The sequence below is a fragment of the Takifugu rubripes genome, chromosome 3 (genome assembly GCF_901000725.2).
Source record: "Takifugu rubripes chromosome 3, fTakRub1.2, whole genome shotgun sequence".
Taxonomy (NCBI): domain Eukaryota; kingdom Metazoa; phylum Chordata; class Actinopteri; order Tetraodontiformes; family Tetraodontidae; genus Takifugu; species Takifugu rubripes.
Genome location: NC_042287.1, coordinates 11,348,395 through 11,376,102, shown reverse-complemented (window position 1 = coordinate 11,376,102; position 27,708 = coordinate 11,348,395). Strand labels below are relative to the sequence as shown.

Genomic DNA, 27,708 nt, shown 5'->3' with positions numbered 1-27,708 from the left:
CCTTTACAAATGTCAAATTAAATGTAACACATCATTCTTTTTAAAACATTGACCTTGGTCAAAATGCGGCAGTGACCTCTAGCAGGAGTTTAACCTCAATGAAACACAAACACACACACACATATGCACGCAGGCACACACAAACCTGTTGGTGCCTTTCACAAATCAACAGCGGTTTTTGGGATTTAATGCCTGAACTCGAATAGAACCCATGGGAAATCAGCGTTTTTGGGGAACTCTTTATTTTCATTTCAATGCAACATTAAATCAGGAAAACAGTTTCACGCCATATTAAAATGTAACAATAAAACATCCTCATTTACTGGATAGCACTGGAGGCAAACTTGAACCAAACCCAAACTACTAATTCATTTCCAACAGTAACAGAGAGCGAATTGAACAACAATAGTCGTGATTCAGCGTTACAGATCTGACACAGCAGAATCCTTTTGGGTTCACAACGGTGACCAAAAATCTAATCAGATGGGTGGTTTAATGTTTAATGACGATCAGTTTAGTCTCGCCCTCTCTCACACACTCACACACACACACACACACACACACACACACACACACACACACACACACACACCACATGGGCTCGATGGCTTCCTGTGTGGCTGATACCTCATTGTTTAGTTCCACACAATTACGCCAATAATAACCCAAAGCCCCTCAGGTCCATCACAGACAGAAGCTATGTTCCATTACCCAACAGTCAGATGTAATCTATTTACTCAGACCAGATTACAGTTTGATTTAAATTAACCAGTCAACCTGCTGGTTTTGGTTCAACGCAGCACAGCCCTGGTGCACCATGGTGCTACTTTTGTTGATGGGGGCGTGTTAAAAAAGACTTGCAACGCTTGTTCCCTGAACTTCCGATGTGCACCTGCTCTTTGCCCCTTATAAAGCCCTTAATCATCAAATGGGGTAGATTCCTTTGAGAGAAATGTCACCATTCTTTAAAGAGTCTGTAGCCTCATATCAGCTGCTGAGATCCAGGTAGGGAAAATAAAGAGAATCTAGGAGGAACTTGTGAGCAACGAGTACTTTCTGTACTCTCTCCTTACAGCCAGTGAGGGAACCTAGGACTTTCACACTCCGACAAACACAATTAATTGGGGCAAAATGCAACGCCCTTGGGGCTCCAATGACTCCTGGTTCATTTAATCTGTCTTCAGTCTGTAACCCCCTAAAGCATAGTTTCAGGCAATAGTTGACTTGGGGCAGCAGCAGCCATAATGTCTTCAGCTTAATCTTCTAAAACTCATGAAGACATAAGCTGCTGATTTATTTTTTTTCCACTCCTGTAGAGCTAGTTAAGAAAGTGTGTGTGCCTTTTGGAAGGAAATTAGAGAGGAAAAAAGCATCTTGTAAAATAAAAAGAGGTTAGAGAGAAACAAAAAATACGGTCTTTGCATCTTCGGGATACTCTGCACTTAGCCGACCCTGCATGTTCTGCTGTTGTGGCAATTAAAACAAAAAGTACACTGCAGAGAGAAGCACAAAAAGGAATAAGATTGCTGAATAAATAAGCAGAAAAATCTAAAGGGGGGAGGATTTAAGTGAAATGGAAATTAGGATTAAATGTAAGTAAAACCGAAAAGTGCATCACAACAACAAAATGAGCAGTTAGATGAAAGGCTGTAAAGGAAAGATCTGAACTAACTTTAGCAAGCAAGGTGAACTTCGTCGTGTGTGTTTGAAGTGTTTGAACAAGCGTTATGACTCCCACGCAGCCCACGCTACATCCGGCCTCATCTGTATACCATGGAATGGGTCTAGTGGGTCACCAATAACGGCAGCGGCGCCGGCAGCCACAGCTGAGAATAGCCTTGTAAGGCTTTGCCAACTGTCAACTGGCTGCATGTACACTATGTCAGACACTGGCAGGCTGCAGAGCACCATTACTGTATCCATGTTGGAACTTCAGATGTCGATGTATAGTGTGTAGAATAGCTAGCAAACACATAAAGGGATATATGATGTCATATTTGCAAAACAACAAATTGAGTAGTCAACAACTAAAGGGGCAGCTTCCTCCTCCCCTGACAGCCATCTACAAACCAGAACAGAGTTTAAATTCCTATTAAGAAAAGAAAATCATGACAGCTCACAATATGTTCTTCTAAAGCCTCATCACTTTGCACTTTACTGATTCACTTGCTTTAGTTAAAATATTTACAGCACAATTTGTAGCACCTGAAGTACCAGAGAGATGAAATACAGTAAATAATTCATCATAGTCTTTCCTCCTTGTCCCTGGTGAGCAAGCTGTGCAGCTCCGCAGCCTGGCCTAAGGCCTCTCCTCACTGTTGTCGTAGCATAGCTTAGCTTCTGCATGATGCCTCAAAGCTGTCAAGTAAAAAATGAGAAAAGCTAAGAATGAAAGCCTTAATGTGGAAGGCTTATAATGTAAGGCTGTACTGAAAAGTTAATGGATTCATCCTGGTCCCATGAGAAAAAGTGACCCGTTGTGAATTTAAATGAAGGGAAGAGGTTTTCGTGTTGAATTCCTGCTGCTTTGCAGAGCTAAAGTTCACAAAGACCGTTTGTTCAACCTTAACCTTCACACCCTTTATTGTATCCTTCCTGCAGTATCCATTGGGAAAAATCAAAGAGACGGTAGTTTCACCATGCCTGGAAGTAACTTTCATGTTTATGTAAATTGGCTCGAACTTTTTTGCAGTAAAAGCTGCTTTTACAAAAAAAAAACTGGTGCAGTCCCAACAAAGTTCCCCTACAGAAAAAACGGTTTTAACGAAAGGGAGGTGTCTTTGCAAACAGGTCCGTGCTGTTTTTTCTCTTTATCTGACAGATACCATGTGACACACAACTGCCATCAGAGAAATGACACCATGCCCAGAGAAGTGGAGGAGAAAACTCCAGGATGCTGCAGCGAGTGTGATAACAGGTACACTTCGGGGATTTCACCAGCGGGAGCCTTCTCTTGTGAACCATAGATGAAAAGCCCCTTCGGGCATGGCCCCGATCCCATAAGGGCTGAAACTGCAACACTGTGGTCACCCTTCTCCATCCCATACACACAAACACAAACATACACCTGGCAGGCACACTGGGCATGATCTTTGCTGCAGTACCTGTAGCATATTTAGCTAGCTATGCTCTCTTCCTTGTGGTCATTCTGCCACAATTTCTTGCATGGGTGTTCCTGGTCTAACATTTAAGACTTGTGGATTGGTTATTTTACAGTCAAATGAAACACCCTTGGTTAACAAAGCCTATTCTTCTATAAGTACATCAGGCAGAGCAGGGAATGCCCCACTTCCTCTCAACACTTCCATACTGTCTTTTGCCAGTTGTTCTGTTCTGCAGAAGTGGCCCATTTCGAAGCAACAATTATAACATTATCACAATTGATTTTCGCAAAAGTAATGAATTGGAGATGTAAAGCCATGCCGAAAATCAAAGCTCTTGATTTAGTAGTTGATCAGTGTTCCTACCCTCACCTACGGTCAAAGGCGGCCTAAATGAGTTTCCTCTTAAGGGGTCTGGGCTCTTCTTTAAAGATCAGGTCAGAATCCCAGTCATCTACGAGGGGCTCAAAGTAGAACTGCATCTAGTTAGAACTGGATCCTCTCGGTGTGGATCTCCAGGCACATCCCACTGAGCTGGGAGGGGGGGGGGGGGGGGGGGGGGGGGGGCAATGGGCAAGACCCAAGAGAGACTATGTCTGCAGGTACTCAGACACCCCAGTAAGAGCAGGATGAAGTAGCTGTGAAATCTGAGCCTCTCTGCTTAGACTACAGAAGAATAATAACAGGTTGGATGGATGATGGATGGATGGATGGATGATGAATGGATGGATGGATGATGGATGGATGAATGATGGATGAATGGATGATGGATGGATGAATGATGGATGGATGAATGATGGATGGATGGATGGATGGATGATGGATGGATGGATGGATGATGGATTGATGGATGATGGATGGATGGATAGATGGATGATGGATGGATGATGGATGGATGGATGGATGATGGATGCATGGATGGATGATGGATAGATGGATGGATGGATGGATGTATGATGGAGGGATGGATGGATGGATGATGGATGGATGATAGATGGATGGATGATAGATGGATGGATGGATGATGGAGGGATGGATGGATAGATGGATGAATGGATGGATGGATGATGGAGGGATGGATGGATGGATGGATGGATGATGGATGGACGGACGGATGGATGGATGGATGGATGGATGATGGATGATGGAGGGATGATGGATGGATGATGGATGATGGATGGATGGATGGATGGATGGATGATGGATGGATGATGGATGGATGGATGGATGGATGATGGATGGATAGATGATGGATGGATGGATGGATGATGGATGGATGGATGGATGATGGATGGATGGATGGATGGATGGATAGATGGATGGATGGATAGATGGATGGATGATGGATGGATGGATGGATGGATGATGGATGGATGGATGGATAGATGGATGGATAGATGGATGGATGATGGATGGATGAATAGATGGATGGATGGATGGATGATGGATGGAGGGATGATGGAGGGATGAATAGATGGATGGATGGATAGATGGATGGATGATGGAGGGATGATGGATGGATGGATGGATGATGGATGGAGGGATGATGGAGGGATGACTCACTTGGACCGTGTCTACTGTAGCAGCCGCACTTGAACATGAATGTGTCCAACAAGCCTTGAGTGTAAGAAGCTGGATGCCTTCATGTGGACTTTGAAGCCAGAACAAAGAGAATTCCTTTAACTATTGACTATTTCTTTCTAAATATAGAACACCTGTAATCAGCCATTCCTTTTTAAGCCGTCTGCCCTTTGAGAGAAGCGCTGCTGGTGATGTACTCCTCATCACTTTGCTCTCCCCCCCGTCTTTTGGGCCAAGGTGTGCAAGGTGCCAACCACAGTGAGCTGTGAAAAGCCCGACTACACTCAGTGTCTTTTTGGAACGTATCATTAAGTAGCCGAGAACGACTCGGGGAAATGGCAAAGTCAACCGTGCCGTGACTGCCCGGTACTGCAGAATCCTGCCAGCACTGGCGACGGTGTAATGCATCCAGGTGCAGAGAAAAGGCTGTCACACGTCCTCACTGACACAACGCTCACACCAACAGAGGTGCAAACACACTGACCTCTTTTCAGGCTTGTGGAGTCGCACCTCAACGCTGCGAGCTATTTTTAGCCCCCGCTGTCCACAGACAATTAACCCACAATGACCTTAAATCTTTCAATGTACATGTCCCAGCTGTGTGGGAATGTTTTTTTTTAATCTCGGAAACAGACACTCGACTCCTAACGGTCTTGTTAAATAGGAATAGAGCAGGTTACCACAGAAAACTGAAAACTTGTACAGTGTATGTGTCTTAAGCATTCGGCTACTTCGTACTATGTCTGGGAAAGGGAAGAGCACCCCCATGCAAAGTTTCAATTTCTGATAATACTTTATTCTATAGAGAACCTTAATAGAGAGTATATATTTCTGTTTGTTAATCTCAAGGAGCTGCATGAAGTAATTGAATAAAGGTGGATACACAAACCACCGGTGGACTTAGTGCTCCATTACTGCATATAAAATTAATCTCATCTCTTTTTTTTCCCCACTACAATTTGATCATTTATATTATGTTGGCTAGTATTCTTTGGGCAGGGGGAATATTATATTTCTATATGGGAAAGATGTTTGTCAGGCAGCAGCACGGGCTTCACGTCAGAGCCCATACTGCTGTCAAAATCTGGTTTAATAATGCATCTCTCCTCCCTGCTCTGCTATAGCTCGGCTTTTATCCTCCACTCATCCTGCCCAGTGTGAGGCAAGTGAGCCTGCGGCCACACACTACTTTCTGCTCGGTGTCCCACATTGCTGCTCCTCGTCTGTGTTCGGCGGGGCCCCTGTCAGTCCTTCCCTCTTCTTGCATCAGTCTCTCTTTATGTTTTCAAACTGCGTCGGTGAGGAGGGAGACGCGCGTTGCGGTTGACCCTGCTTGGTGCCAACTGGTGTCGGAACTGTGGGCTCCAGCAGCGCGAGAAAAGTGACATTTTACCTCATGAGAATCAGCGTATGCTGTCCAGTCACATCGCTTCCCTCCTCATTTTTCCTCACTTGTGCACCCCCACCCCCCCCCCCCACCCCCACCCCCACCCACCTAAAAGCATGCAAAATGATATCCTAGCACGAATAGATGACAGGAAGCGGACATTACCTCCTTTTATTTTTTTGTATTGCTCTTGATCGTCATCGTTGTCATCATTTTCCATATGAGGCCCCCAGATTAGACTGTAACATCTTCATGACTGAAAACCCTTTTTGGAAATCTTCCATTCATCTCCTCGCGTGAGTGATGGACAAATCTGGGCATGGCAACACTTCCTGTGCCATGTATGTAAAATCGGCCCCTTAACCAGTTTGGTTCTGGAACATCATCATCTGATCTCTGAGAATACTGTATGTCTTAAATGGATTCGTACTTTATTGGGAAATTCAAAAGGAACAGATTTTCTTCCTTCTGAATACTAAAAAGCAACATGAAAAGGTTTTGACTATATTGGGATGACAAATTTCATTATCAAGATCCACTGCATAACAGAGGCATGGAGAGAATCAGCTCATGTGTTGCTGTGCTGTGAAAAGAATAGAAATGAATTATGCAAAAGGAAAGGCTGAAAATGAGACTGAGGCAAAGAGAAACACACACACACACACACACACACGCGCTCTCTCTCTTTCTTGTTCTCTCTCATACACACAAATGAAATGCTTGATAAGGAAAAGTTTATAATGTTGGTTGTAAAAAGAGAATGTGAGAATCCAGAAAGCGGAGGAAAATGACTTAAAAAAGCTGAGGAGCGCAACAAAAACCACAGCCATAAAGGAGAAGGAGTTCTGGAAGAGAGGGGAGCGGCTGCAGGAGGGGAACGCTGAATGTGTTGGACAGAGAATAACATAACAGCAGATCCTCAGCAGATAACAGAGCAAATGAATGAAAGGGATGAAATGATTGGCTGTCTTCATAATCAGCTCTCTCTTATTGAAAAACAGCTCATGAGATATCGAGAACTGCAGGGATCTTCGTGAGGTTCCGGATGAATTGAGGAGAAATGACAAAACTGCCCAGAGCATCCCGTTCTAAGAAGAGGAGATCAGAGCTTCTCTGCAGGAAGGCAGCAAACTCGGGGAGCTGGAGAGCTCTGAGAAGAGCTTAAAAGAAGAACTCAGGGAGCTTAAAGAACTACTGAATTAGAAAAATCAACAGATCAGCAAGGGGATGGGAAGACAAGCAAAGCTCATATCCAATCCCAGGCACTGCTGAGCCAGACTGAAAGAGAGCAAAAAATGTGTGTCAATCTGGAGGAACAGCTCCGTGAAAAGGGTGGTTCACAAAGACCCTTCCATTATGGAACAGCAGAAAAAAGAAGGAAAGGGCAGTTTGGAAGTGGAAACCAGGATTCCTCTGGTCTTCCTTCCTCCCTTCTCTCCTTCACAACTGCTACTCAGACGAACCCAGACTTAATTTCTCACAAATTTATTTCATCATTTCAATTTCTTTTTTCATCAACTAATATTTGTACCAATAAACCTCTTCAGTTTGTTTACATCAATCGTGTCTCGTGGGTGGACGATGGAATAATGCAAAAGGTCAATGGAATGTCTGTCATTACGAGTCGCATCACTGTTCCTCCGGAATTATGCAGTAATACTGAGCAAGTGAGTGTGTGAGTCAAGAACTGCACGACAAAATACACACAGCACACTCCTGTGGCTGGAAATGACAACAATACAAGTTCTAATTCCCTGGACGTGGGATTCTTTCATGAATGGGATTTCTGAGGGGCTACACCTGCGCAGCCATTCCAACAATCACTTTACTGAAAATCAAAGCTCAGAATTAGAACATTCAGAGCAGGAAGAGCTTCGTGATCTGCCAATACAGAAGAAACGTAGACAAAGGCTCTCTTGGTCCCATCAGCTTTGCATCTCAATATTTCCTTCTAACGCTACAAGAAAGCCATATTACTGGGACTGAATGTCAAATATGAAGATGTTAGCTGTCATTAAAGTGTCAGCTTCCCCCCTACCGCCTTTCACATGCAATAGTATTATGGGCTTCAAATACCAAACATTTACGGTGCCAGTGTACCCACATGGAACAATACTGTTCATATGAGCTATACAATGCTGACATATATTTTTCGAGATTACAACCCATCATGAAGGAAAAAAATGAAATGGCACTTCAGAGCTAATAGTGTGTGGTTATGACTGCCAGAGGAGCATTAAAGGTGCCGAGTGAGAATGCTCCAGAAAATTTAGAGTAATTCGTAGATCATACATAAAACCTAAAACCAGTCCATGACCTGTACCTGAAGCCATAGACGCATAACATTTTGAGAATGTATAGTTTGTTAACCGATGCTTACACAGTAAATGCTAAGAAATATTAGCATCGCTATACCTAATTATTGAACCATAGAAATGCTATAACCAAAGAATTTAGCCGGTAGGCTAGTATGCTTTAGTCAAAACGAGTGTTAGCCTGCTGCTATGGCAACATCTGAACATTTCATCGTTAGGTTTCTTGTGGCACACTCTTACCTCTCAAACACAAATGCAGTTAATAACAATAACAACAACACCAACAATATTAATACAGAAATCTCATTAATTACACAAAACATGCCATTTCTCTATGCAGCAGAAGAAATAAATGCACATAGAAGACCTATTATCTGCTTTCTTTGAATAGCCTCTTACATCAGGGACACTTAAATTCAGCAGTTTTATCTATCTATTTTACAATCTATCAATTTAAGGATTTTGTTCATTTGTTTTTTTTTGTTTTTTTTTACTAATATGTTTGAGTGGTGTAAACCTGTACAGGACCATTTATTTTGGCGGAGTAATGAACATTCCGCAGCCAAATTGAAAAAGGAAACAACAACAAAGCAACCCCAGCAGCGGCACCCGGAGCAGAGGCTAACATGTAATGCTAAAATATGTTCCCTGTGATTGAATGACTCTGACTGCCTCTGAGCTCCAGTAATGAGGCCTGTGTACAACACCATGCTGGTCTTGGACAGGACGTTACTGGGGAAGAAATGAAGTCTCTGCCTTGAAAAGTGATAACAGAAACATAGTCAGGCTATTACATGGCATGAATGGGTGTGACTCCACATGCTTCACTGTAAACAATGCAAATGAGGGATTTGGAGATCAGAGAGCGAGAGTAGCACAATGCTCCTTGGCTGATATGCATATGTCACTGCGACGGGGTTTTTAATTGATCCAATGGGGGAAAACACTCACTGAGTTTACACAAGAGAGATTTCGATTCGTCACTTCAAGACTCCCACATCCACGACATTTCCAGACATTCTATTATAATATTGCAAAGGATTAATGGGATTCTTTAGAAGATTCTGACTAAAGAGGGTGTAGGAGTCTAATCCTGCTCATTTTTATACATCTTATATTCTTATTTGGCTGAAAGAATAACGTATTTTTTATTGTGCGGCACGAAGTGACGCCCAGGAAAGCTGTGAGGAATGGCTGCTTATAAAGAGGGGTGAAACGGGAAGGTCAAGGATTCCTGCTGTGAATTTTCCCGGTAAGATAAATACTGAAGACATATGTGGCAGAACCTGGCGGCTCGTGTTGTAATGAGTCCACTAACAGATGGGACCACAGACGTAAATGAAGACAAGTGTCCTGAATTAGAATGCGTAGCCTGCTGAAGTTTTTTTTTTGTCCCAGAGTCCCTGTCACAGGGTTTGTCGTGACATTTCCTCATTACTTTACCTTCATCAAGACAGTTTCTTCAAGAATGACTGTAAGCGACGCCCACATCAGGCTTTTGACACAACTAGTCCTTGAAGTACCGAGTTATATAAAGTCCTATTGACCAAGGAGAAAAAGAAGAATCTCAGTCTGACAAAACACATGTAATAATAAGAAACACACAATATTGAGTAATCGGGATTGGTCTGTGTGCCTGGGCCACATCTGATGAAGTGAAGGCAGCGGAGATTGAAAATGCACGGCAGTGAGAGTCTGAGATGCTACATCTGGAGTCACCATGGCAACCGTTTCCCAAGAGTGTGCCAGCTGACAATCAAATCTTGTTAAAATAATAAACGGGGGCGTCTCTCTTTGTCTGATTTACGTGTGTGCGCGTGTGCTCCTGTCACCGGGCTGATGGGGCGAGACAGAGTTTTATCTCAGCAGATTAAGTGCGTCTGTGTTTATCATAATAACTCATAAATTAAAAATAAAGAGAAAAGGAACACAATTGGAGGGGATTTATGGGATTTGGCTGTGTAGGCTAGCATGGTAAAAGACAGGAGGGTGAGGAAAAGAGAAGAGAAAAACACTGAAAAAGTAAAAAAAAGGTTCACGGAGGTCTTTGAAAAAAGCCCAACAAAACCCTACGAGACAGAAGGAGAGAGACACGGTGAATGGTTTAATGAGAGAAGCTATTAATAACCCAGGGCCTGACATTTGCACACAGAGACCTACTGAACATCTCTCTGTTGTGCCCACCATCAATTTCATCCCTCTCCTCCTCCTTTTCGGTGCAGTCGCCCCTCTCTTGCACTTGTCACTTCTCCTGTCGCTCTCCCACATATGACTTGACCCGCAAACAAGCACGCTCCTGCCAATTTTGCCTCCATACGATCCTGACTCCACACTGGGTGTACCAAGGGGAAGCGAAAGTAACTTATCAAAAACAGGGTTTTCATTAGCTGTCAGAAAGAAAAATGAACTCGGCACAGAGTCTGATGTCAATACAGCCAGGAATAGCTCACTCCGACACCCACTGAATACATATCTGTCACTTTCTGTTGACAGAGGAGCACAAACTGTCCAACAGTGAGTGCAGCAACAGTTAGTTGGATGAGCATTTTGGATGAGTGAGGACCAAACGGGACCTGGACTAAAGCTTTGGCCACAGGTTTACACAGATTGGGCAAAATTTTGTGACCCAAAGTGAAAAAACATTGATTATATCTTCATCAATGCTGCAGTAATCAGTGCTGCTCCTTCCCAGTTGCCTCCTGTCCGATGGAGACATGAGCATCAGGACTGGACCGTGGGACAATGGAAGGTGGCCCGGACTGATGCAAGCAATTTCTATTTTAGGTCACGGGGATGACCAGGTGACGCGGTGTCACTTCCCCTGGGAAAACAAGGCATCAGGGTGCACCGTGGGTAAAAGGCAAGCTGGCAATGGCAGCACGGAGGAGCTTTGGGAATGTTCTGCTGAGAATCCTTTGGTCCTACAAACCACAAACACAGCTACATCAAACCCATATTCCCTGATGGCAAAACAGCAAAACAAGCTTTTAGGAATGACTTGAGGAGCACAGCAGCAACACAGCATTATGCAGGTTATAATGCTGCGTCTGATCAACGTAGCGACATGATCAGTGGGTATGTGAACAAGTCAATGGTGGTTTTAGACACATCAGGGCAACAATGAGTCTTCTGCATCTCTTGTGAAAAGCAAAGTTAAACGAAAACTGCGGTATGAGCAAACTGCTCCCAGGAAGAGGTGGACACACGGGTACTTCATTTCTGTCTCAGGAGAGTCTTTCGGACTTGTGAGCAATAAGTCTAGTCATTACTCATTAAAGCTCAGTGGTAACACACCTCCACACGTCCCCTCCTCTCTCCCTGCATGCCTACATGTCCCATCCATCTCTAACTCTCACAAATATGTGCGGAGGCTGCTGGGAACACGCATGGGTGAGAGAGTGAAATGAGCCATATACGACTGCATATATACAGCAAACTGGAGGACAGGTAATCGATAGAGCAGGAACAGTGGCGACCAGATGAGATCACAGCCAGAGGAAGAAGCAATGGCCCTGCTCATGAAATGGACCTTTGTAAGCTGTAGATGTTGCAAATTTATATATATATAAAAAAACCTGCTGTTAAGACCCTAACCCTAACCTGTTACTTAATATATTAATGGAAAAAACAGTATCGAAATAGTAGCAAGGTAAAGAAAATAAATGAACATCTATTACAGGAACTTTCAGGATGAATGGCTGAGGCGCAACCCTACAGAACTTTTTGGCCCCCTTTGCAGGGTCCTCGCGCTGAAGCTTTTGTTGCATCCTGAACAGACGATTGTGTGCATTCCTGAAACCAGCTAGCAAAAGCGTGACAATGTGTGTTGAAAATCTTTATTTTCCTCATTCAATAGGCTGGTAATAAGGTTTTAGTCTGCCAATATGGTGCAGGCGATAAGCACAAAGGCCAATAATCCGTCCAAATATTAGCCTAGGTTTCAAAAATGGCTTCCATGAATGAGAGCATTTGTGGCAGTGCGTGTTGGCTCCGTGTGAGGCTTCACCGCACCTATTGCACCATTTGGAAAACAAGATTACTAATCAAATTGAATAAACAAAACGCCTTTATCTCTGCAAATTCCAGCATTTTCTGTAAATTATATAGCTTGTGTGTGTCTGTTACCCTTGTGTGTTGCCAACAGTGATTATGATGCAAATTTCCAGTTTACTTGTTTTTATTGTTTATGCCCGACTTCATAATATCATCCGTGCTGTTTACTAAAACCAGGAACATTGTCAGTGTTTAGTGGAGGTTGGAATACTGTTAGACATAAAGAAATTATAGCTCCTTTATCTCCACTAAATTTTGACTTCTGCTTTGAGTTGGCCAATAAAAAGAACAATAAGAGACTCCAGTTAAAACACCTGAAAATTGTTACTGTTCTGATTTAATCTGATTTACTAGCCTCAGTAAAAGTCTTAAACAAACACATGGAAATGCAATATAAAACCTGGCAAAATTATCCAACGTCGCTCCAAAGAAACATCTCTCGTATTGATATCAGCCATTTCTGGTCGGGGGGAACTGGACCCACCGACCCCCTGAGCAACATCTCAATAGAAGATGTTGTTTTTCATTGGTTGGAGTGGACAGTTCAAACCCGCTAATTTCATTATTGATTGGCTGAACCAAATCACTTCCCAACCAGGCTGAGTTCGATATATTTGCACCTAAAGGATCAATGAGCCACCAACACTGGTGTTGTCTTGCCTTCTTAAATACACAGATGTTTTGGTTTTTTGGTCAGATATCGGTGCAAAAAGAGGATTTTCACCGTGACAGTTTCGAGAGTTCCTTGTCAATACTGTCCATGTTTTTCTCAGCCATCTGACAGCATCGGTGGTCACAAAGCTGGTGGAAGTCGTTTGTCTGAGAAAGTAGGTGGAAAGTGTCATACACTGAAGAGTAAACTCATTTCTTTAATTGGAAACTTTTCTCTCACTTTCGAAAATGTTTACGGTTGGATAAAATGGAAGCTTTATTTAAAAAAAAAAGAGTCGGATGCGTCAGAGTCCTGTTAGTCCTGTGCTGCGTTTCTTAATAAGGACTGTTGCAAATGTCGCCGCACAGTTACACTTACTTTTGCCCTGAAGTCCTACAACGCAGTAAGCCCTGATTTTTCTACACACAAATTCCCTTTAAAAGGTATTTGAAACATTAAAAAAAAGACAGGTAAAACTTTTTTATCGCCCAGACTCCGCAGCAGTAAATTCCACCGTAGCAGCCGGGTCACTTCTGAGCAACCATTTAAGTCAGGTCACCCTCTATGCTAATAGGGGGCACAGGAAGAGGGGCGCCAAAGTAAGTCAGTGGAGCTGAGATGGACACACACTCACAAACCCACACACACACTCTCTCTCTCTCTTCCTGGATGATGTCACTCGCTGCTGCAATGAGTCATTTGCACTAATGATTTGCTCCTATACAGAGCTCATCTAAAAGCTGCTATCGATCTGTTTGTCTATGAACATAGAATACTGTACATGAGTGTGTGCCTGCCAGAATGAATGTGGTTGCCCTTGTGCTTGGGTCATGATGAAATGGAAAAGCTTTTTGAGGGCATTTATGCTCATTTAAGCTCCAAATCCTCTTTGAGCAGAAATCCTGAAAGGAAAGAACCCAAGACAGGACAAAAACAACCATCTCTGCTGGATTTCAGCAGCTCTTAAAAGACATTCCTGGAAAGGGATGACCACTCTGTGTTATTTTAGGTAGGAATGAATCCATCATTTTCATTTCTAAACAAATTATGGTCTAAAGACAAAGTGCTGCGTGAGCCTGTTACATATTTGAGTTTAAATCAGAGCAGCAGTTATGAAAAATGCGTGTTTGCTTGTGCAGAACAGATATTGGAATTGCTGCTTAAAAGCCACCTAGATAATTATAAAAGGTCATCTCTAAAGACTCCAGGGACCACAAGGGGTGGACAATTTGGAGGGACTTTTCTAAATCAGGTGGCGATAATACATGCACAATTATAGATTTGATGGACATTTTCTAATAGCACCAAATGGGGGTGTGAATCAATCAGTGAAAGATGCATGATTTAATTAACAAAGGATTATAAATGAGAGTTGATGAATCACGTCCAACTGTCCCGTCTTGCTTCATTTTGCCACCATTCTGCTCGTGAACCAGAGATTCTGGATCATGTGATCCGGAACGCCATCTGTGTTTTATTAGTTGTTCATCTACCCGAGTACACGGCTTTGCATCAACAAGAAGACGCTTTGTTTTTATGGAGAAGGCCCAGAGGTCTCAGTCGTGCAGGGTCTGACAGGAGCCATTATAAAAATGTCGCCTAACTCAAGATGCTCTGTAAGAAAGGAGTGGAAATTCTCCTCCGTGTCGCCCACATGCTTCCAGTCAGGGGTGTCCCAGCGCGTTCCTGCTTCAACAATCTCCTCCTGCTTCTCCTCGCTCTCCCTGTCACTCTGGACCTCATCAGCTCCCCCCACCTCGCACTTCTGATCTTCTCCGTAGCTGTGAAGAAGCAGCCACCAGGAGCTGTGTCGCCGTGACGATGGCGCCTGTTGAGTCCACTTTCATTTCTTTTTTGATCTTCCCACTTTGTTATTTCCTAACTCCTTTTGCACTTTGGTCAGACACATGAAATACTGAATAACAGATGAAGAGGAATGACAGCACATGCGGGCCTGGAGAGAGCAACCTCTAAAATCTAATCAGCTGTTTCCTGTAATTTGGCCTGTCTTACAGCAATTAGTGTGCACGTTAAAGAGAATGGGAAGGATGCAGACACTGGCAACACACTAGGTTATATCCCGAGGAGCTGATGCTTTGATGCTCTGCAGCAAACGTGCGGCGTGCTGACATGTGGATAAGGCTGACAAATTAAAAACACTCCTGAAAAAGATCATAAAGGCTATCAGCGCTGCCTGGATGCTGACATGACAAATGGTCACGCGAGTTACAGCTTTTCCAATAGACATCTCAAAGAATCCCGGATACTCGTTACCACTTTACAAGAATCCCCTTTTTCTGAACGGTGACAGGAAGAATGATGCTACATTAGGGAGCAGCATGGAAAACCATATGGAGCCCTCTGATCTGCACTGAAAAAAAACTGGCATCACATGGATTTCAGCAGGCATTCCTGTGATACTTCATCCTTGTCATTTCCTGGGAAAATAGCGGGAAGAATTCGACGGGTCCTCGTTACCCAGGATGGGCAGCTGGAATGGCGGGCCGGTAACCTGCACAGAGACTGTGTCAGCCTCAGCCCTTCGATATCGCTGATCATCTGGAACCCCCAGTCGTTGGGGTAATTTGGGTTCAATTATCCACATCACACAGCAGGAGGCCTTGACTAACCACTGCCTAACAGTGCTTTGTAGAAGAAAACAATTGGTTATTTACTGACCATAAGAGAGGGAATTATTGAATACTATGGTGATAATATGGTACCTCGAAGGAGCAGAGCACAATGCTAACCATGTAGGAGCTCCCTGAGACCTGCACACCAGCTTTCATGAATTCAATCTTCGATGCATTTGTACACCAAAAAAGATAATTAAGCCTATTTAGTGTACAGAACATACATACGTGCGGCTTCCTATACATCCACACGAAACAGTAGGGGAATAAAAACGACATGCGAGTCTCATGCTAATGAATCCCACTGAAACCTCTGCTCCTGCAGTTAGGCCCCATTGCTTCGCACCAACAGTGTTGTGAATGCTGAATGGCTCCCTTGTGTCCCCCCCCCCCTCCCCACACACACACACATCACTCTGTCCATCCCCAACTTTCTGAGGTACTGGCAGTGCAGACAAGGAGTCCCGCCGCATCATTAAGCGCCTTTTCGCTGCACGCTCCCCAAACCCAGATGCAGCGAACAAGGCTTTTATGTGCTGGCTGATGGATTCTCTATTAAGGGGTGCTGCACAGTCTCATTGCTCATTAAAAATGAATGGAGACAAGCTCACTGCTCAGATAATTATGCATACACACCTCGGAACAGCTGACCCGGTGTAATGGTGACAACAGTCGGGCACTTAAGAGACACATGTAGCGAGATACAGTTAAACAGAACAAATACAGAATAACAAGTCCTCAGCATACAGAATAATAATAATAATAATTAGAATAGTTAAGAAGTTTCCTTGAGTCACACCGACTCAGTGCACTCCGGTTTCCTCGAGGCAAGGACAATTAAGCACAATGTAGTAACTGTGGGCTTCATTTCCATTTTTTAGCAGAAGGAAGACATAATCTGAGTTGTCACAGTGTCTCAAAGCTGATTTCATTTCTTGGCTAATGAGTCAGTTTTCCTTTATTTTCTGAAAAACTGCTGCTGTGAAGGGCCAAACAAATGGCAGGCATTCACTAAAGCTGCCAAATACAATTAAGTTTGATTCAAAAGTGCTTATGGGGCAGATTTGTCACATTTTGAACACCCCAATTGCTGTAAATGCAGCGCCCAGGTGAGTCACAAATGGCGCCCGGCTACAACCACCACACAAACAACGTGAGAATTAGAATTCCACGGTGATAATAGAAAATAATGTGCACCCTTGATACTATAAAACTGCATTTTACATTTGTTTCAGCCCAGATTCACCAGTGGCTGACAGTCTGCTTGGACCCATGTGGTGATCTGATGAGATAGCTTCCACAGCTGGATGCACATACACAGCCTAATCCTTTAAGAAGTTTGAAAAGGAGAGAAAAAAATATATACATCTAAGAGATTTATTCAACTAGTTTCTAGTGAGATGCTTTGCTTCGAGATACAGCATGGGAGAAAGCAGACAAACAAACTGGCAGCATCCAGAAGGGCTTCAGGAAGATCCAGAGGAAAAGGCACTGGAGGTTAATGACAGCTGTTGCTTGTATAAAACTCCTGCACGTGGGTGCAGCCATTATACCGAAACAGGCGGGTAATGAACCAAAATGCCTTATTAATTCCAGTGGAAGACAGGTACAGTTGAGTGAGGTGGAAACGCTCAATGGCAACACTGGGACAGGGACAGAGAGGAAAAAGGCGACATCGTGGGCCGGCTAGCATGGAGAAGGCCGTTCTCTATTCATTTACACAGGAATGCATGTCAAGTTAAAAAAAATAAATCTAAAAGGTCTAAAAACATTTAGATAAATCCAACCGGCTTTACCGACAGGATCAAGTATTAAAAGTGCAGCCTGGATGTTACAGAGACTGAGAGACAAAGAGATTCTCCCAGATTCCCAAAATGTTCTTGTTAAATGTGGTACGATTGTGTACTTGTACCTCAAAAAATGGAAAGCCGTAAGTACCTTTCTAGGTATACACTGTATTTCTTAGGAGGAATTCCAGAATACTGACGTGAAGAACATGGTTAAAGCAGAATGTCAACAGATTTTAAGGGTATTTCATCTGAAAATGAATTCTATTGTGTGCATTAAAATTTCATGTTATTGAGAGGCGTCAGGATGTCATGAAGTTTACGTAAGCGGATGTGTGTCATCGCTGGCCGTGCGTCTCCGCTGCTCCCTCAACTCTGAATATCACATTCATGATCGCACGGGTCATGAATAACAAAGCGGGAGATGAGACAAAGGGGTGAATTTGGCCGGCCAGTGATCACAACAAGCCTTATTTACCTCACTGGGCCTCCGTCTCCTCTCTTTATCGTCTCTGTTGACAAATCTAAAGTGTTGCATCTCTCCAGCAGGCAACAATCCAGAGGGCTTGACATCAGGTTTGACAGGCGACATAAGCAAACACTTATTAAAGATAAGGAAAGACGCGCTGTGATGAGCACAAAAGCTCTCTGCTCTACAAAGCGCTAAATCAGAAAGCAACGGAGATCTAGAGGCTCATTTCCAAGATCTTTTGCTCTTTTCACATAACATTCACAAGCCAATGTTTATATTTTTGTCCCAATACATAGAAGAAAAGCATCCTATAAAGTCAAACCCTACTAAATCCTGGTCAGAATCATTCATGGTGCCATTTCCTTCATGTCTCCCTGACCCTCCACCTGCCTCATTCTGTGTAAGTGTGAGCTTAGCCTCTCTGTTTTGCTCTGACTCCCTCCTGAGGTGATCCAATCCTCTCCTCCCCTGGACCCCACCGCTCAAAGTCAGCAGTTGAGACCACCCCCGACGGTGCGGGACTGTTGTCCATCTGTCATGGAAAAAAGCCTGCCAGAACCAAACATACAGATCCCAAAGTAGGGCTGCAGACAGCCCAACAAGTGTTGTTTCTGCTATTTAAAGCTGGGAGTCACCAATCTAAATTTCATCATGTGAAAACAGAACAACAATAAAAGCGTTTTAAAATAGAAAAACATGCTCGATAACCACAAAATGGCCTGAAGTATGGTGAAAAACAGTTCTCACCCTCCTACCTTCCTGAAATGTGCGCACGGTTGATGGGTGGTTTGAGCTGCGCACCGACAGCCACAGGAGCTGGAAGAGAACTGGCAAAGCCAGACTTGGACGGCTCCTCCAGGATGAGACGATCTATTTCCATTGTGAGTTTTCCATTGGCTGCAGTGATGAGTATAAGAAACAGGGCGACTCCTACTCACAAACTGTTCCAAAGAGCATATGAAGTAAAGGTGTCAAACGACAGCTAAAAGAAGAAATATAACAGTTTGTTGTATTTTCGGACGAGCTGTTAAGAGAAACAGTATTGTGTGTGCGGTTGTGGGTCATGTTGGCCTGCAGCATGTTCAGATACAGTGAGAGGACCGTTTAGAAAACAGGCTTCAAAACCCAAAAACACACATCTTTTCAGCACAGAAGCATTTCTCTGAAACACATTCAAATTCAGAAATACTCCATTGTTTAGGGTGCAAACAGCAATAAAGACTGGCCAAAATCTTGAGAGTTTTCTTTTCAATGAAGCTTAACTACAGATGTAGCTGCCTTCAAACAAGGCCGAGCACAGAGAGAGAGGCTCTTTTGTATTCTTGACACGAGCCCGGCGGCACCTTTAAAACGAGTTTAGGGTGCGCTCTGAGTCGCATTTGATGGCACGCGTCTCAGATCAGTTGCCATTAATGATTCACAGCAGGTCTGGATGAGCTGGAGCTTCCTGGCAGATGAATGAGGCTATTTTCTATTTGCTCGGAGGCTTGCGAGACCTTAGCGAACATGCTCAGGGGGCTAACACAGTTCTATCATTACAGGTCCCAGCTGCTAGCTAAGTTACAACTTTCGACACAAGGCATCCATTCTTGCATCGACAGGAGGCAAACAGGAAGGAACACGGCGTTACTTTAAATGAGTTTGTCTCCTTGAATGTGAATGAGGTCGTTGTGACTTCATCATAAATCCGATATTTACTTTTTAGTAATTATTAACATTTCCCTGGAGTTTTTTTTTTGCTTTGTTTTTACCTTAATTATAAACTCACACTACGTTGTCTGAAAGAATAGAAAGAATTTGACACTGTAGACACCGGAGTTTTATTCTCTTTCAACCAATTATCTTATGCCCAAAGGTATAGACACTCAGCCTGGTATTATGACAATCGCAGGCATTTGCTATTAGCTTGAAGATAAACCTGTATAAATAAATTTGCTTCCATCTCTTGTGGTCTAGTTTTGGATATATTTTGTGGCACTGTTACTGTATAGTGTGTCAGTTTAATATCAAACGTTCAGTCTCAACGTCACTGTTATAACAACATAGAAAGCACCGCTAACGCTAGCAACATGGCAGGCGGCAGGAAGACATGCCTTTATCTTCTCAACTGTGACTGTCACTCACCTCCTGTACTGTAGTTGAGAGGCAGTGAAGTACGACGCCTGCAAAAGTCTCAGAAATGAATAAACGTGGACACTCGCACCATCACCGAGGTGAGAACGCCGGTCCGGAGGCTGTTTAAGTGGTGCTAAAAGCTACACAGCCCCCTTGCCAGTGACCTCAAGGTCATCATCTGTAACACTCTCAACCACAAAAAGCATTTAATAAAGCCAGAGTTTCCCCTATGCTGTCTGCACCATCCATCCAAATCCTCTTCTTTATTCACCCATCCCTTCAGGGAAATAAGAGTTGATCCCTTCTTTCATCACACTCCGCACCTTAAACCCCCACCACCACCACAAACTCACACACACTCTCTCTCACACACACACACACACACACACACACACACACACACACACACACACACACACACACACACACACATTTGTCCATTCTCCTTATCCTTCTGAGTCTGACACAATCACAAAACCTCTCTGATCAATCACAGCCACCTGATTGCTTTCCCTCTTCTTCCCTCACACCTTTATTTTCATCCCTACTTTTATGGTTCAGCATTCGTTTTGTTTTGCGTTGTTATGTTTCCGCCCTTCCCGACTGGATCAAAGTCATGAATAAGGTGAGGTGGCCACAAGCAACACTCCTACCTTCCTAGTCCTACTCTGACTCAGACTCAAGCCCACACACACACACACACACCATGACCATCTTTTATAAATATTGAGCTAATTTCAACTATATAGGTTAATTCCCCGCTCACATCAGATGTCTGGGTTTCTTTTTTCTCTCATTTAAGTGGGAGGAAAATAAAAGAGCAGATTTCACGGGGTGGTAATTCCATTTTCTTTACACTTCATATCTGTGCTCAGTGGGCCACAGCATCACAGAGGGTGTAAGGAATAAAGGGAAGCAGGAAATGTTCATGCGTGGCTGTTGCACAAACACGCTGCCGCTCTTCCTGGAGGACGCTTCTTATACAAACGTAGCTGCACACTCGCCCTGCTAGCGTTGGCATCCCGCTCTGCCAGATGACATCATCACCTACACGGCAGAACCTGTGACACCAGGAATGTGCTCCTACTGGATGTTGTGAGTACAAACAGATTGAATATAATAAAAAAAGGAAGGGTGCATAAAGAAGAATTGCCCTGCTGGGGGGAAAAAAGTCTTCCAACAGAAGTGGGGAAATGTTTTTATCGATGCCAGACAGCCTGTCTTCGCGTCCATTGTCCATCTTCTGTTACCTGAGGGGAAGCTGCTGTCTGCTACTCTGACTGTTTGCAGCTCAGGGCTCAGGCAGATGCACCTTATGCACACGACTGCTTTCAAAATAGGAGGGAAAAATGATGCAGAAGAAATATTTAGATGAATGAAAACGGTGAGGAAGAGCAGAAAGGCTGTTCTGTGAGGTTAAGAAGAGAGATAAGTTTGTCAACCCGCTTAGTGTGAGACAAAATTTAAATCAGTAACGCAGTGAAGCCGAGCGACATGTCTGAGTTACTCAATCAACGCGCGACGAGGATCCCACTCAGCGTGATCTTCCCATAATCTAATCTCTTCAAAGGTACGGCAGTGTTTCCAGCCCTCTCGGCCTCCTTTTACATAATCGGGTCTACTTGACCTGCCACCGCTTACTGCGCCTCCTCACTTACACAACTCTCCCACCTACAGCACTCTGTTTCTTTTATGTTCAAAAAAATCATCAGAGAGGGAGAGAAAAGAGAAAAAGGGAAAGAGGAGGGCGCGGATTTTCAGTACATCAGCATCAACAGAGTCTGTGATGAAACACACGGATAATTCGGCTGTGCAGCGGCTTTGGAGAAGAGTTGGAAAGATGCAGAAAGCTGAAAACATTTTAGATTTTTGGCGAACCAAAACATCCCCTCTCCACCTATCGCTTATTGTGTCTTTTTGAAACTAACAGCCACCGTGATTCCAAAAATAGGAACCCACCCACCCCCCTACCGGCTTCATCGTGAAAGAGGGCTCCTGGAAAGGGGTCAAGGGGCTGACTCTCTGCCCTCATCAGTGGGTGAGTTTCTGTCAGTGGGTTGCCCACCGCCGCTTCTCAGGCGACAGCAGTGACAAGCTTACACCAATCAGCCATCTTGTTCCCGCGAACCCCCTCCCCCCACCTCCCCGCGGGTCACCTGGAGCCAAAAGTGAAGGTTTCAAAGACAGAGAGAGTGATCCCACGGCCTGTCGAGATCGTTACAGATTCTTGTCCAACCTTTTCCCTGTCACCGCCACAGCTAGCTAGCCCGGCACGCAGCCTCTGACCTCCATTATAAAAAGAGAGCAGAAAGGAGGGAGGGGATACGAAGGTATGAATGGGCCCTGAGACCAGGCTGAATGAAATGACAGCAAACTGTTCAGGTCAAAGGGGAAAATGGGAGAAACGGACGATGAGGCGGCCTGCTTAACAGTTTGGGTGGGTGTAGTTTGACAGCTCTCATGATAAAACCGTCACATCTGACCCGCAGTTCCATATACATACTGCTGATATCACACTGATATTACGTCAAGGCAGGTTAAATTATTCTAAGATTTGATTTTTAACCATCGAGGCAGAGGATAATCGCAGATCGGGGGACCAATTGCTGGGATCAGCCCGGTTTAGCATTACAGTATCTGCTGGAAAATTAGCAACTAATATCACTCATCAGTCTTTGGTTTCATGTTGAGAGACGAGTGCGCACGCCGAGAGAGCGAGCCTCTGCACCTACACCCCGTCTTCCTCGATACCACGGGCTTGAGGCTAATTACTGCAGCCATAGGAGTCGAATACTGATGTAAAATTAGGAGGGAAAAACTGACAGGGAAGCCAGCACGTGTCACACAGGCCTGGGCAACCGTATAAACCCAGTTCATTTTTATTTCATAATCACAGGCTACTCATGAACGATCAAACAATTTAAGCCTCTAAACAGTTTGGATTAAATTACGATCCCCCACATTTACCGAGTCAAGTTTTGCTTTGACCACATTTTGCGTGCAAAGCAGTGCTGTGTTTTATCAGTACCGTATATATGCTGTACATACACAATGACCAAGGGCATTATATAAGTGTGCACGCCATGCTTGAGCGTCTGAAGGCGATGTTTCAGTACTCTCATAGATCTACTGATGAATAATAGATAAGGCAGTGTCCCACATGTTGGAATATACCACAAAATTTACCACAAGCCCGGCGAGTTGACCACTGCAGACAAGAACCTGTAAGGAGGTGTCACATGCACAAACGTGGGTGTGGAGGTGATCTCCTCTCCTCCCGGTAAAGACAGGAGGCATAAACCAAGGACGGGAACTTCAGATTCAGCGGACCTGGGATAAGACGCCCAGTCTGCCTCGCAAACGCCAACAACAACCTAATTAGATCACAATCAGAGACCAGCCTCGGGAGTGATTCAAGGTTGCTGGTTTCAAGTTTCGCAAAGATAAAATGCAACCACGGGAACAACAACCGCGCCGCGATTAATTAAAGCCGCAACAGGTGTCCGGCAAGGAGTCGCTGCGCTGATGAATGAAGTTAGGGCGACTCCTGATTGATTCTAAAGAAAGAAAGTGAGTAAAAACAAAACAAACTGCAGTGAGAACGACTCTTTCATCAAGTCAACCCAGTAATTAAACACCTTCAGCTGTGGGCACCAGAGAGAACGTGAGAAAGATAAATACATACACAGCGCGACTAGAACAGATGGAGACACATTTTTAGGATTATGATGCATCGAAAGAGGGAGGAGTGGGATCTTAACACGGCAACACTGATCCTCTTAGGTGGGAATCTCTGCTCCTGCAGCTGTGAGCGTGCACACGTATACGTGCGACTTGTCAATGCCTAATTCTCAATTTAGTCTCAATTCAGTTACCAGGGAAACCAACTAGCCGGGCAACAAATGGCTGTTTAAAAATACGCCGCACGCAAAAAAGTAGCATCTCGTCTCGGCGCGCTGATTTGTTCGTGCTCGGAGCGAGTGATGTGTTAAGAAAGAGGAGATAATAGGAGGAAGGAAGGTGGGAGAGAAGGAGGGGCTGGTGACGGGAGTGTGACTTGTTTCTATTTTTAGTCCTCATGTGTGATCTACGCCGGTAGGTGTGGAAACCAAACCGTGGAGGGAGGAGGTTTAGGTCGGCTCTGCTGTGCGTTTTCAAAGGCACGTGACGAACTTTGTCTACTCGGTTTAAAAAAAAAAAGTCAATGTCACATTTTTTTTTTTTAAAGTGGAAAATTCCACGTTCCCTTCGCCCGCTAAGAGGTAAAGGTACCAAATGTCTCTGTAAATCCGAATAAACTGAATGCACTGAAATTAAAGTGAGTGCACCGCAGGAGCGGCAGAAAGGGGAAAACAATCATATCTTAATGAAATCAAGCTAGGATTATATCCATAAAGCAATTCAATCACCTGTTAATCCCACTGTGTTTGGGCTTTGGAGGACACGCACACACAGATGCGATCGTGAGAGATTAAAGGGCATTTATCAATAAAATCACAGACGAGTCGTAACACTTTGAGGGCGATTCCTCACACACTGAACTCAGGGACGGAGGAGGACTCCGCTGTGAATGAGAGCACAGAGAAAAGTCCGTTCAGAAAACTGGTCCAGCTAAAACGAGGCCTCTTTCCTGCGACACACTTTGTTTTGTAATGCTATAGCCCTGGCAGCCAGCGCCGTTTATTAGATTACGCGGCTACCACATCAATCACGCCGTGATGTGAATGGCTTCCACTTATCAAAGCATTTATCTGATCATCCTCTCATAAATGGCTTGATGAATTGCGCCATCCTCTAACTTTGGTCTAATCGTAATTGCATCTGTCTCCAATGGAGACAGACTCTTGTCCCTCGCTGTCCCCGTCTCTAAATCACTCTTTGGAGCTGGAATCGCACATAAACACCCCCCCCCCAGAAGATTTGCTGTTGGTCGGACGGCGGATGAGGACAGAAAACAGTCAGTAGCCATTAAAAGTGATTCATCATTTCAGTTTTTATGCACTGACGCCGGGATGTCTAACGGTTGCAGTGTCGACGTCATTAGAAAAAGAAACGTCAGTTTATCGTGGGAATCAGACTCAACTTTTAAAGAACTGACACATTTCAGGGACGTCACAGACTGACAGAAAAGCCTCTTGAGATTTCAAAGACGACACCCCAAAGTAGTTAAAACTGCGATAGCAGAGTGCTTCTTGTCGACTTTGGCGTTAAAAAAAACAAATGCTAACACCAACAAGGTGTCACGTGAATGTCAGATTTCTGCCTCCCTTCACGCCTGAAGCTCAGACGAATTTCAAAAGATATCTGAGTTTCTGACTAGTTTTTACCACTCTTTGTCTTTTCATGCATGAACGCCTCTGACAGAGTCCATGCACTCACACACATTCTCAGGTGCTATGGCTGCGCACTCTCACACACACACACACACACACACACACACAAACACACACACACCTTCGCAGAGCTCTCAGCGGCAGCCATCTGTGAATTTATAAAAGCATTTGGCCGGCTTCTCGGTGTTCACACTGTCTGACTCAACTGTTACTGTTTCCCAGCATGCCATCTGTGTGGAACACACCATCAGTGACCTCATGCCTGGAGACTGGAGCACAGGCCAGCTTTACAACTATGGCTGCTCTGCAGGGGTGAAAAAAACAGGCCAGGTATTTATTTATGTCAGTCTTTACTGCTAATCTATCACGTTGGGTCTGCTCTTTGTTTCTCCGTCCTCCTTAGAGCGCAGAGCAAACCCGTGGATGAACATTATGAAGGGGTAATTGAAGGTGTGAGCTCTTCTCTCCTGCTTTGAAAAAGCTGCGAGACAGACAGAGCAAAGAAAAGAGTCAAAGTTCTGTGTTCGCGATTCCCAACTCAGCCTTCTATTTATAGCAGTCCTCGTCTGTTAACCCCCCAACTCTGTTTACCCCAACACAGAAATGCCCGTCTCATCTCACTCATCTCCAACTTTCCTGTGAAAACGAGTCTCCCACAGGCGATGCCATCCATCAAATTACGTACGGGCGGAGTGAATTCATGATAATACTGAGAACTTTCACTCATGCTTATGCCTGCAGAGTGCACGAGCCAAGTGAGATATTCCAGTTATTATTCATTTAAAGCCACCTGCTGCCAGTCTGCTCCACCTGGAATGAGAACATTCTTTATAATTCAAAGACCTTGACCGAAACATCCATCACTTCGGTGCATCCACACATTTGGCTGCCGATGCCAACGTCTCTATCCAACAATAATTAGCTGCAGTGCTAACGCCAGCTGATAGGAGCCTCATTAGCATAGATAAACCTCCCAAGGGGGGATTGCTGGTGTTACAGTCATGATGGAAACCCAGAATGCAAAGTGTTTGTGCGGGAGGGAGAGGCGGTTTGTTAGGCAAACTGGTGTAAAGTGATCGTGGAATGCAAATGTTTTCTTTGTCTGTTTATAGAAGCGAACTTGATGTGAGCAATGCAGGTACAAAGTTGTTTTCTGAGTACATCTTATGTGTGTGTGCGTGCGCGCAGAAAATTGCAATGAAAACAAAAACAAATCAACAACTTTATCTGTAACATGAAAACAATAGAGCAGAAAACCAGAGATAGCAACAGAAAGCGAAAGTGACGTGATGGACGACCCGATACGGTGAGATTACTCTGTGTTTCTCTGCAAAATTAAATCTCTCACTGTTCATCCGCAAGAAACGACGCCTGACCTAAAATGATTTATGGCGCACAATAACGCAGAGTTGTGAAGATAAGTGGGTTTACAAATGCAGATTCAATTCAGATCCAACATCAGATGATTTATTGAATGCTAGGACCTCCTTTCTGAAGCACAATTCTGGCTGCTTTGGCGGCTCGGGCAGTCGGCCATCTCTGAAATATGCAAATATTTGGCAGATAGGCCTCATCTATGACACCCGGCACACCTGGACACCCGGAGAATACGTCCAAAGAGCCTCTGCAGACGATCTAAATCAATCTGCTTGTGCTGTGCATCTGCTCCACAGTCCCTCATGTGTAAGATTGAAGTGTATTGCTTATATATGCACGACTCCGAGGTTATGGACCGTGCCCTCTTCACAGCTGAAGTGGATTCCTTATGGTGCATTCATTATGATTTGTTGCTCCTGTTTCACTGCTGCTCTGAAGCAGCTGCAAAAATGGACTTAATAGGCTCTGTTTGGCTAATTGAATTCTAATAAGTTTAAAGCGTAATGGAACCTTTTTATCGTCTAACACGAAGCTGGTGAGAATCCACTGAGGGGACCTTTTGCTCAGCGGCAGCGGACCATGGCCTGACTTGTCAAAGAGCACAGACGTCGGTCTCGCTGGAGGGGTTCGGAGATTGAATTAATATCACTAAAAGTTAACCTTTGAGGGTGGGGGGGTGGGGGGGGGCTTACAGAAATCTATTAACATTGTTATTCTACTTCACTTTTCAAGCTTTGCGCGGTGCCGTGAGATGGCACATGGTTGGATTAATCCCCCAGCATGGGTAATCCTCCAAAGACATCTGGATCAACAAAGAACCATGATTTCTGGATTTGTGAAGGACGCATGCACGTGTTGAAAATGGCACGAAAAGGGAAGAGTGCACAATAATGTCACTGCGA

At 44.2% G+C, this 27,708-nt stretch overlaps 1 protein-coding gene and 1 long non-coding RNA gene across 2 annotated transcripts in view; one reads left to right on the top strand and one right to left on the bottom strand.

Annotated features, from left to right (window-relative positions):
- LOC101073956 (potassium voltage-gated channel subfamily D member 3-like) overlaps positions 1–27,708 on the bottom strand; it is a 61,748-nt gene that overhangs the window by 24,836 nt on the left and 9,204 nt on the right. The window lies entirely within an intron of this gene.
- Positions 23,362–26,117, top strand: LOC115249149 (uncharacterized). Its single transcript, XR_003887838.1, has 3 exons — positions 23,362–23,666; positions 25,652–25,759; positions 26,031–26,117. It is a non-coding gene; the product is annotated as an uncharacterized lncRNA (long non-coding RNA).